This window comes from Phocoena sinus, chromosome 5 (assembly GCF_008692025.1).
Source record: "Phocoena sinus isolate mPhoSin1 chromosome 5, mPhoSin1.pri, whole genome shotgun sequence".
In the NCBI taxonomy this organism is placed as follows: Eukaryota; Metazoa; Chordata; class Mammalia; order Artiodactyla; family Phocoenidae; genus Phocoena; species Phocoena sinus.
This window is the reverse complement of record NC_045767.1, coordinates 92445597-92457709: the sequence shown is the minus strand read 5'-3', so window position 1 is coordinate 92457709 and position 12113 is coordinate 92445597. Positions and strand designations below refer to the sequence as shown.

Genomic DNA, 12113 nt, shown 5'->3' with positions numbered 1-12113 from the left:
GATCATTCTCCGAAAAATGTAGTTGTCAGAGGCCTGCCTCTTGCTAGTCCAGCTCAGAGTTTGCCTTCTGCATGACTGCTGATTAGCATCCAAAACTCTTTTTTAACCTCTCCTTTTTCTAAACTATAGCACACTGTATGAGCCTTAAAAGGATTTAGCATTTCCTTTATTATCATTCAATTTTTGTCTTTCCCCTTCTCATTTCAGCATTGTATATGAGAAAATATGTATATGAAGCTTCTCAAGGACAAAGCTGGGGTAGGGGTACAGCTAAAGCTACTGAAAGCCCAGCTGCGTTGCAGAGGGCAGGCGAGGTGGAGGTAAGCAAGGTGGGCTGTGGCAGACACTAACCCCATGGGCTTTGGGGGTGAGAAAAGCCTGTATTGCTTTCTGAGGATAGTGACGGAGCTTTTCATCTCTTCCAACACCTAGTTCATAAGAATTTGTTGAATTTCTATTGACATTAAAAAAAAAAAAGTTTCCAAGTGTAACTGTATGTAAGAATTTGATACAAGTTTGTGTGTGTACATGTATGTGCAAAACTTCTTGGAAAAGACAAAGTGGTTAGTACTAGGATATATTGATTGAAGTATGGTGGGATCACATCTTTCTCAAACTAGAAGACAGGAATCAAGTCATGCTGGAATCTGATTGATAGGTTCATCTACTCATTTATCGCATTTACCAGGCATTTACTTTGCACCAAGTGTGTGCCAGGCACAATATCTAGAGCTGGATTATTAAAAAAATGAGTAACACAGTAAATGACCTCAAGTTGTTTCTGGCATAGGAGAGGTGGGTATGTGGCTGATAATGTTCCAGGAGTGCTTTTGCTGGTTTCTAACAGACTCAAGTGGCTCAGTAAGTTGTGAGCCCTTTAGAAATAGCCTCTTCAGGACAACTTTTTGGCTTGGTTCTGCCACACAGGGACCACAAAATTATAGTCTTTGGGAGGTTTGTAAGCCTGTGACTTACGTGTTCTCTATTTTAGAATAAGCAGTTAAGCTTAAATTCCTGTGGATGGAAACTAACAGGCCCACTCTGTGATAGGTGATACACAGGGTCCCTGGTGTAATGCTTGCCATTCCCCAGTTCATTAAGGATTGTCCTTGTCCAGATTTTGTTGCTTAGGCATGTCAAACATCTACTCTTGTAAACCTCTGATCAGGATCAAAGCATCAGGCTGGTTTCACTCCCCCCGCTCCCCCAGAGGCAAACAATATGATACTCAAATTGGAGTCAAAGCTTCCCTTAATCACCCACCTGCTTTCAACTATTCTGTCCCGTTTTCACTCTGTCCTTATTACCATGTTGCATATTCTATTTTTCTAGAGTCAGAATTCAGAATGATCTAAGTAGGATAAACATTCCTTTAGCCTCTTTACGGGCTGCTGTGATTTCAGCCATTGCTCCCCATCCTCTTACGTGCTGGGGACCCTGAGGAACTGAGCCTGCCTGAGCCTGGAGAACCTTGAAAAGACAGTTCTGGACATTCTCCCCCGGTCTGGTCACAATATCAAGAAGATTTCTTTTGGACACCCATCCACAATTGCCCTGCACTGTTGTCCCCCGCCCCCTTCTCACCACCTCCCCCTGGGCATCACAACAGCATTTACTTGAAATCTCTGATTGGCATTTGTTACAGTCTGCATTGCTTAGATTATTTATACTTTAATCTCCTTGTTGAATTCTAATTTCCTTTAGAGCAAATTGTACATTGCCTGATATTGAACTTAATATGATCTGTGCCTTCTCTTAAAGTATTCCCTTGAAGTATTAGAGTTACATGCCTCCAGAGTTCTGAATCAAGTTCTGAATCAATTGGAAAGTAAATATGGGAGTGAGATATTGCTGCTAAAGCTGGAAAGGAGATTGAGGCTTGGAACCAAGGCCAAATTGAGTTTTCTCTTCCTTATTCTAAGTTGAATTTACCTACACAGTCACTGGTGGCAGGCTTTACTCCATAGGGGGGTCTCTGCCCTGAGGAGGGGACCAGTGAGTCCTAAACACTGCAGCTGCCGGGGGCAAGGCTAGAGCCAATAAAGGGCTTAGACCACGCATGTGCAGTGGCTTTTCCCAAATCTCACCATGCATGTGCAATGACTCCCAAATCTCACCACTATCAGGTAACTCCCTCTGATGGGGTAGGGTGAATGGGGAAGCCATGGGGAGAAGGATGGAGGCTTTCTTAATACTTCCAAAGAGGGCAGGATTGATTACCTGAGGAAAGAATATGGAGAAGCCCTGTTGTCCTGGCATCCACTGGATGGAAGGTAATCTGAATCTGGTCAGACCCTGTGGGCCAAATGAAACTTGTAGAGGATGAGATAAATAACCTCTTCCTGTTATAGACTCTAAATTTGGCCTGACCTCCAGGGATGGTGGGCTGTGACAGCAGGCAAAGCCAGTCTGTCATCTTGAGGGTGAAGCAGTGCTGACTGGAGTAAGTCTGGGCACTTTTCAAAAAAATTAAATCATGTTGATATTCTAGGCAAAGAGCAGTATTTATTAGAATTAATCTATCTCCTTTTGACCTTTTTCTTTGTGAGTTGATGTATTTGCAGCTATTTCATTGTGAAGATTAACAGATTTTTAAAAAAATAATGGAATCATAGACTTTAGACCTGGAAGACCATATAGTGCAGCCCACTCTGGTTTTGCTTGATCAAACTGAAGCCCAGCAAACTTCAATTTACTTGCCCAAGCTTTCTGTGAAGCCCTGCAAAGGGCAAGTTTCGTGTTATTTTCTGCACCATTATCTCCTCTGAGGCTCTGTATAATGCACATGCATTGGAGGCCGGAATAAATAGTGTTGTCCCCTTTGATAAACACCAACCCAAGACATACAGACCAAGAGAGATGATCTAGGTTGGGAGAAGGGAGACATGAGGAATATGGGAGAAAGATGGGAAACATGGAGGAGTAAATAGAAGAAGTATCTTGTCTAAGCTGTACTTCCCAATGTCATAGCGAGCATTGCAATCTAGGTATATTTGTATATCCAAACATTTGGACTCTTAGGCTAGTCTAAAATTTGGGGGGAAGGGCCAGAAACAACTCTGAGTTGCCCAATGTCATGAATTGTATGTTGTTGTGAGCAGCCTGATATAATAGAAATGGCTTGGACTTGGAAAGCAGAGAGACAGAAGTTCAAATTCTGTCAATCTAATCTAACACATACTGGCATGTGACCTTGGTCAGTTCTTAACTTCCCAGACATACTACTCTTTGTGAAATAAGGGTGGTAGTGACAGCCTCATAGGGTTTGTGTGGTGAGGTTTAAATAAGATAAAGTCTAAAGCACTAAAAATAGTGCGTGTGTGTACTGGGCCCTTGACATCAAGGCTCATATCCTTCTTGTTTGCAGTATTGAGGTGATCTCCAGAATGTGCTCCCAGTGAACTGTAGCAATATCCCCAAGTCTCCAGTGACTGGAACTGAGTCTGGGCCCTACCGTTATCACCTGAGTTCTGGCTGCAGAGGGCTTGGGAGTCTGCCCAGGGACAAATGGCCTCAAGTGGATTGGGCCTTGCTCCTTGCTCTGCCTGGAGGGCCTCACAGCCATGAGGTTCTTCTAGCACCAGGAATGTGGTCCTTTCCATTCAGCTTGCAGCCCAGAGCTCTCTAACCCCTTGGACATCCCTCTGACTCTGCCCCAGACCCGTTAGACTCATTTTTCCACTGAGGAGGACAGGAGCTGGTTGCCTTGTCCTTTATGAGGAGAGGTATTTTTCTGCTCTCCCTTGGCAAGTGAACCAGTCTTTGATTTGGAACTCTCAGAGTGACTCTGCTCAGCTGATTGGTTGGTTGGTGGATGAATCAGTCTGGTTGTATAGACCTTGAACTTGTTATAGGGGGAATCCATTCTCTTTGTAAAAGCAGCTGATGGATTTTAGTGAGGTTGTGATGAGAGACATTACTTTTGGGGTCATTGTAATACATTTTGATTTCTCAAAAGAACAAAATTGTTGCTAAATTTAGGAGGGAAAGAATCTTCTAAACTTCAGAATGGTTTTATTGTGCATGGGGGACTTGGATTACTTCCTAATTTCTCTGCTTAGCTTGGGGCAAGTAATTTTCCTGACAGTTTTCTTTTAGATAAGAGCAATAATATCTAATAATAATTCTTGTTACATTTAAAGGAGTAACAGTCCCCATACCCCCTACCCCCAGTAGTCATATTTATTTCTTAGGCAGTAGAGCAGAGTGGTTAAGGACACAGACTATGGAGACAGAAGGCTGGGATTTGTATCCCGGCTCTGCCATTTACTTGCTATGTGACCCTGAGCAACTTGTTTAACCTTTCTGTGTTTCATGGGTTATTTGTGGAGATTAACCTTACTTACATAAAGAGTTTAGACAGAGATTGCTATATTATGATGTCTTTGATATCTGCTACCTCTTGAGATTTTCTACCTGGCTCCCTTTTCCCTTTCCTACTTATTACCGTTCAGCTACATACGCTGATTGGATTTTCATTCTTTACCTTTGCTATCTTGCCCAAATTAAGCCCCATGGTTTTCCTCCGCTTTCTGATTTATGCTTTTCCATCTGGATAAGATGATTGGCAGCATATGGTATGAGGATGCTGGAGAATCCTGCAGGGAAAATGAACCCAGAGTACCTTAAACTTTGTTTCCTGACAGCAGAGGGTGCCACAACGTTTCTGGTGACATGAATGTTTTGTACAGAATGATTTTTTTTTCTACCTGGTACTTAAAAGTAAGAACTTTCCCAGGATACTGACATTGAGAACTTTTATTGTCTACTGTATAATAATGACACAAGCCAACATAAAGAATGCACAGTCTTTGGACAGTTGTACAATTTAATTAAGCGTGTCTGTTACCACAGTATTTCATATCTGCCTATTTGTATTCCTTGGGCCAGGTTTGTAAAGGTAGAGTATTTTCAAGAGTATATGGCCAGTGTAATCAGCTGCTATGTCCTTATACGTTTTGGAATGGGCAAGAGAGGAGGGAGGAGGAATGGTGAGCAGTCAGGGGTGGAGGTAGAAGTCTGGGTAGCTGGCAGCACCAGTGCTGGAATGTACATTTTGGTGCCAAGGGGAATCTGCAAGCTGAGAGGGCCAGATGGATGATAGCTCTAAGATGAAAAGTGCTGTTTGGCTTGCTGATCATTGGGAACTGGTCAGAACCAGAGAAACTAATGTGCATGCCAAGGGGGACCCAAAATATGACAGATTGAGTATTCTAAGATGGCTGCAACAAGATCTTCATTCCACAGGCTCATCTTGCAATGTGACATTGACACTCCTCTCATCAAGACATGGGACCTACTTTTCTCCCATTGAATGTGTGTGGCTAGTGACTGTGGTTGAAGTGATGTTTCCTAAACTAGGTTATAAAGGTGATAGATTTGCTACCTGGGATATTACTGGGATGCCAGCTCTTGGTACCTCACCACCATGCTATGTGGAAGCCCAGGTCACATGGAGATCCCACCGGTAGGTGTTCTGGCTGACAGCCTCAGCTGACATCCCAACCAACAGCCAGCATTGATTGCCAGATTTAAGAGTGAGGAAACCTTCTGATTGTAACTATGTGACAGGCTGTGAGTGAGAACAGCACAGCTCAACCTAGTCAACCCCCAGAACCATGAGAGATAAGAAAATGATTTTTGTTGTTTTAGCCCACCAAGTTTTGGGATGATTTGTTACCCAGCAATAGTAACTGAAATATCAAGTTAAGGTCTATCAGCCAGAGGGTCTGGTATGAGAGAGTTAAGTCAAGGCTGAATTTCCAGAGTAAAAGCTAAACAACGGAAAGGAGCGTGAGCATAGAAAAAGGATGGAGAAGGGAGGATGGGGTAGGTGATAGGGGAGTCTGTAATGAAGCGTGACTGGTCAGGGTTCTGTGACGTGGCAGACTACTTACTATCCTGCTCTTCTTAACAGTAGGCCTGGTTGTAGCCTCCTCCACCCTCCGTCTAACTTTTTATCATTGAAAATATAAAACATGCAAAAGTGTAGCAACTAATACAGTGAACCCCATATTCATTGCCCAGTTTCAACATGATCAACACATGGCCAACTTTATTTATACCCTTACTTACTCACTTCCCCCCTTCATATTATCTTGAAGCACATCTCGGTCATAATATATTACCCTTACATATTTCAGATAGACCTCTAAAAGATAAAAAAACATAACCACAATATTATTATCACACCTAAAGCAATGAAGAAATAAACAATTATATCTATATATCTCTCTATATATCAACTTCTGTGTTTAAATCAGAATCTGAATAATATCAATAATATTAGTACTGCCATAGAAATATGCAATCTACATATGAATTTTAAGTTCTGATTAAAAAGGTAAAAATAAAATTTCCTTTAATAGGCTTTATTTAGTCTGTTTTATTTAATCTAGAAGCTTGATCAGATTTAAATTAAATTTTTGTCAAGACTATTTGTACGTTGTGTTTTTCCATTAGGATACACATAGTGACTGACAGTCAATGACAAACATTGTCTTATATCCAGTACTTTATTAGGGATTTAAGGTTATTTTATTATTCAGCTTTTGTTTATTAGCCTGAACATTACTATAAAGATAAAAGATTACTATAAGGAGAAAACTCCCCTCATCCGTTTGGTAATGTAAATAACATCTCTGGCTTGATTTTTTCATTTTGTAAACTATTGCTTCAAATTCATATAAAAATCAGTAAAAATGCCTCCTTTTTTAATGGTGAGATTTCTATGCAGGTTATAGTAACACATGTTCATGATAGAAAATATGCAAAAGTAGAAAGAGGAAGAGAGAAAAACAGTGGCCTTGAATTATATCACCCAGAGAAAATGCTGCAAACATTTTGGTTTATTTCCTCACAATCTCATCTCTAAGCATTAAAAAAGAGCCCTATTTATAATCATAGTGTCATACATATTTGTATCCTGCTCTTTTTCATGTAATAGAGCAAACGTGCTTGTAGTAGTACAATCTTTCTGTAAACATTTAAAAGTCTTGCACAGTATTTCAAGTTACAGATACTAAGCATTTAGAGTGTTGCTGATATCTTTCCTTTTGTAAATGTGTGACGAAGATGTATTTCACTCTTCTGTATTTCAGAGACCATCCTTAGGAAATGCAGTTTATTTCAAAAAGCTATGAAAGGTTATGTGCAATGTAGCATAACAAAATCAAATAAGAACTCCACAATCTGACTATTCACTCAGTCACCAAATATCTATTGAATTTCTGCTATGTCTCTATTCTAGGCACTCGGATACAGTGGCAAACAAATAGACACAGTCTCTTCCTCTTATGGGGCTAATTACAGTCTACCCTCTGTATCCATGGGTTCTGCATCTGTGGATTAAACCAACCACAGATCAAAAATATTTGGGAAAAAAATTCCAGAAAGTCCCAAAAAGCAAAGTTGAATTTGCTGCATACTGGCAACTGTTGACAGAGCATTTACATCGTATTTATGGCTATTTATGTAGCATTTGCATTGCATTAGTTATTACAAATAATCTAGAGATAATTTGAAGTATGTGAGAGGATGTGTGTAGGTTATATGCAAATGCTATGCCATATTATATAAAGGACTTGAGTACCCATGAATTTTGGTATCCATGGGGCCAGAATGGGGGTGGTGGTGGTCCTGGAACCAACCCCTGTGGATACCAAGGGATGACTGTGTTTCAGAGTGTGTATGGGAAAACAGACAATAAACAAGTAAATACAATTATTTTAGACAGTGATAAATACTATGAAGGAAATAAAACATGGAGGGACTACTTTAGAAAGTAGCTCTTTATGGAGTCTCTAGCTAGAGACTAAGTTTGGAATAGCTGGAAGTATGGGGAACAGGGTTGAAAGAAGCAGAAAATAGGATACCAAACTGTATGAACATTCTCTTGGTAGAAGAGAGAACAAACATTTTAGAATTAAAAGAGGTGTTCCAAAAAGAATCCTAAAGTGAGAATCTGAGAATCTGCTGGTTTCAATCTGCCAGCCATATAACAAGATTCTCAACATCATAAGCCATCAGGGAAATGAGAATCAAAACCACAATGAGGAACTACTTCACACCCGCTAGGATGGCTATGATCAAAAAGACATAACAAGTGTTGGTGAGTATGTGAAGAAATTGGAATCCTCATACATTGATGGTGGGAACGTGATATGGTGCCACTGCTTTGGAAAACAGACTGGCAGTTCCTGAAAAAGTTAAACTAAGAGCTACCATACTACCCAGCAATTTTACTCCTGGATGTGTACCTAAGAGAACTGAAAACATATGTTCACACAAAAACTTTTACATGAATGTTCATAGTAGCTTTACACATATTAGCCAAAAAGTGGAAACAGCCTAAATGTCTATCAACTGATGAATGGATAAACAAAATGTGGTATATCCATATAATGGAATATTATGCAACCACGAAGGATAATGAAGTACTGATACATGCTACAACATGGATGAACTTTGAAAACATTAAGCTAGGTGGAAGAAGCCAATCACAAAGGACCACATATAGTATGATTCCATTAGTATGAAATGTCCAGAATAGACAAATCCATAGAGATAGAAAGTAGATTGGTGATTGTCAGGGGCTGGGGAAGTGAGGGATGGGCAGTGACTATTAGTGGTTATGGAACTTCTTTTTGGAGTGATAAAAATGTTCTAAAATTGATTGTAATTGTGCAACTTTGTGAATCTACTAAAAACCATTGAAATGTACATTTAAATGGGTAAATTTTATGATTATGTGAGTTATATCTCAATAAAACTGTTATTGAAAAAGATCTGCCAACACTGCACTCCAAAATGCTTCCAGATTATATGATGCCTGGGATTGCCTTCAAAATAATCCATTATTGGGGGATAAGGCTCTAGATAAAACAAGATTGGCCATGATTTGATAATTGTTGGAGCTAAGCTGTGGGTTATGAGGGAGTTCATTATACTGTTTTCTCTGATTTTCTATATATTTGATATTTTCCATAATGAATATTAACAATGTAGTTTTTATTTAAAGACCTTTGGTTCTGGGGTAGTTATTTGCAGGTCATAACCATGAGAGTCAGAATGGCTTGGTTAATAGCCAGGTCTCTGGAGGCAGTCTTTGTATTTTATTTTATTTATTTTGTTTTGAAGTTTTATATTAGAGTATAATTGATTTACAATGTTGTGTTAGTTTCGGGGTACAGCAAAGTGATTCATTTATCCATATACATATATCCATTCTTTTTCAGATTTTCCCATATAGGTTATTACTGAATATTGAGTAGAGTTCCCTGTGCAATACAGTAGGTCCTTGTTGATTACCTATTTTATATATAGTAGTGTGTATTTGTTAATCCCAAACTCCTAATTTATCCCTTCCCCTCACGTTTCCCCTTTGGTAACCATAAATTTGTTTTCAAAGTCCGTCAGTCTGTTTCTGTTTTGTAAATAAGTTCGTTTGTATCTTTTTTTTTTTTAGATTCCACATATAAGTGATATCATATGATATTTGTCTTTCTTGGTCTGACTTACTTCACTTAGTATGATAATCTCTAGGTCCATCCATGTTGCTGAAAATGGCATTATTTTGTTTTTTGTTTTTTTTAATGGCTGAGTAATATTCCATTGTATATATACCACATTTTCTTTACCCATTCATCTGTTGATGGACATTTAGGTTGCTTCCATGTCTTGGCTATTGTAAATAGTGCTGCCATGAACATTGGGGTGCATGTATCTTTTCGAACTATGGTTTTCTCTGGATATATGCCCAGGAGTGTGATTGCTGGATCCTATGGTAGGTCTATTTTTAGGTTTTTAAGGAACCTCCATACTTCTCCATAGTGGTTGTACCAATTTACATTCCCACCAACAGTGTAGGAGGGTTCCCTTTTCTTCACACGCTCTTAAGCATTTATTGTTTGTAGACTTTTTTTTTTTTTTTTTTTTTTTTTTGGCGGTACGCGGGCCTCTCACTGTTGTGGCCTCTCCCGTTGCGGAGCACAGGCTCCAGACGTGCAGGCCCAGCAGCCATGGCTCACGGGCCCAGCTGCTCTGCAGCATGTGGGATCTTCCCAGACCGGGGCACGAACCCGTGTCCCCTTCATCGGCAGGCGGACTCTCAACCACTGCACCACCAGGGAAGCCTGTTTATAGACTTTTTGATGTTTGTAGACTGATGATGGCCTTTCTGACCGTTGTGAGGTGATACCTCATTGTGGTTTTGATTTGCATTTCTCTAATGATTAGTGATGTTGAGCATCTTTTCATGTGCTTTTTGCCCATCTGTATGCTTTCTTTGGGGAAATGTCTATTTAGATTTTCTGCCCAGTTTTTGACTGGGTTGTTTGTTTTTTTGATACAGAGCTGCATGAGCTGTTTGCATGTTTTGGAAGTTAATCCCTTGTCAGTTGCTTCAGTTGCAAATATTTTATCCCAGTCTCTGTATTTTAAATCCTGGTTTTGCTGCGTGACTCTGGGCAAGCCATGTAGCTTCTTTATGCCTCAGTTTCATCATCTATAAAATAGAGGCATAAAGTACCCACCTAGGGATGGTACAAGGATTAAATGAGTTAATATTCACAAAGTGCTTCAAACACTGATACTTAGTAAGCGTTATGTATGTTTACCTTATCATTAAAAAGAAGGAAGGGATACTGGTTGCAACCCATTAAATTGATTTTATGACAAAGAATTCAGTTTTGGCAACATCACTGCCATCTTGGAACTTGGCTGTTTCCTTCTCAAAATCCATTTCATTTTATATTTCTGGTATCTTGTGCGTAGGCATGGTGTTAGCACCTGCACCTCCATCTTCCTTCCCTGAGTGTGGGTGTCCTCAGTGAAATGAAATATATTGGTTTGGGGACAGGACCATCTCTCTCAAGGGAAACCCTTTAGACCGACCACACATAGTTGATCACAAACAGAATGAGTTCTTCCCTATTTTTAAAGAAAGAACTTTATCTTTCCTCCCCTCTCACTTTAAAACTGAGAATATGTTTTGCTTTTGAAACATCCATACTTGCTACTCATCTACAGGGAGACAAGTGCTGTTGACATGCCCAAAAGAAAGTGCTACTCAGATGCTAAAGCAGATCAGGAACTGATGGGCAGCCTCTCCTCTTCAGCCTGCTGTTCCCAGACACTTAGCATCATTTGTCAGATGCTCTGGAAATGCTTCTCCATAGACTGTGTTGAAACAGGCAGGTCCCCTCCAGCTTCTGTTCAGGGCCACCTTACACTTACACTTGACCCTGGTAGCCATTTTCCTGCCTGCAGTGGAGTAGGAGGGGAGAGGAGATAATTGTACTCAGCCCATCATTTTGTTAAGTGTTTTCTGCTCTGGTGCTTGAAAATTCTCTCTCTGCCCTGAAAGCATGCAGTGGCTCCAGTTAGAGGGCCAGATACAGGTTTCCTTTTCTTTACAAGGATAAGTACTTTGGGTGTCATATTTGTTCTTGTCAGGAAGGATTTTCCATTGCCTTTTCCTCTGTGGCTGAAGCGTGACTCTTGGTTCTGACTCTGGCTTTGGGTTGGGTCCATGGACGACCTCCATGGAGATACTCTTGACTTTGCAGAAGGAGGCATCAACTTTTCCTTGCCATCCACTAACCCACCTCTCACTCACTTTCAACCCCATGAACCGTAGGCATGCATCCATTCCTTTAACTGTTCAGTAAGCACTTATTGATTTTCCACTACACGTGGAATGCTGCACTCAAGGCTTTGGGGTCTCCACCAAAATGAAGGAAGGAAGAAAGGAGGAAAGGTGGTTCTTGTCTTTGGGAAAAACCAAATTTCTAGTTGGAGAACTAAAATGTATATGTAACGTTCTCAGAGCAAATCATCAGTGTCTATGAACACTTTTCTTGCTTGTAACACGTATAACATCATGTGTCAGGCATCATAATTTTCCATGTGCAGTAGAAACTTACCCTGTCCTTTATTCTACTTTATTTGAATTCTCCTCTATAAGAAGCAAAGCTCTTTACTTTGATGCTTTTGTATCCTTCACCCACCCTGACACATGCCCACCACATGGCAACTGTGTTTCCTTTCCCCCTTTTCTTCCTTCCTTCCTTCCTTTTCCTGTTCTCCCTCCCTCTCTTCCTTCCTTCCTTCTT

The 12113-nt window shown here is 40.2% G+C and overlaps 1 protein-coding gene across 1 annotated transcript in view; it reads left to right on the top strand.

Moving 5' to 3' along the window:
* RCHY1 (ring finger and CHY zinc finger domain containing 1) overlaps positions 1-9145 on the top strand; it is a 33020-nt gene extending 23875 nt beyond the window's left edge. The window contains exon 10 of the transcript XR_004349968.1: positions 208-9145. The gene's annotated coding sequence lies outside the window, so the exon portion shown is untranslated. The remainder of the gene's footprint in view (positions 1-207) is intronic.
* The last annotated feature ends 2968 nt before the right edge of the window (positions 9146-12113 follow it).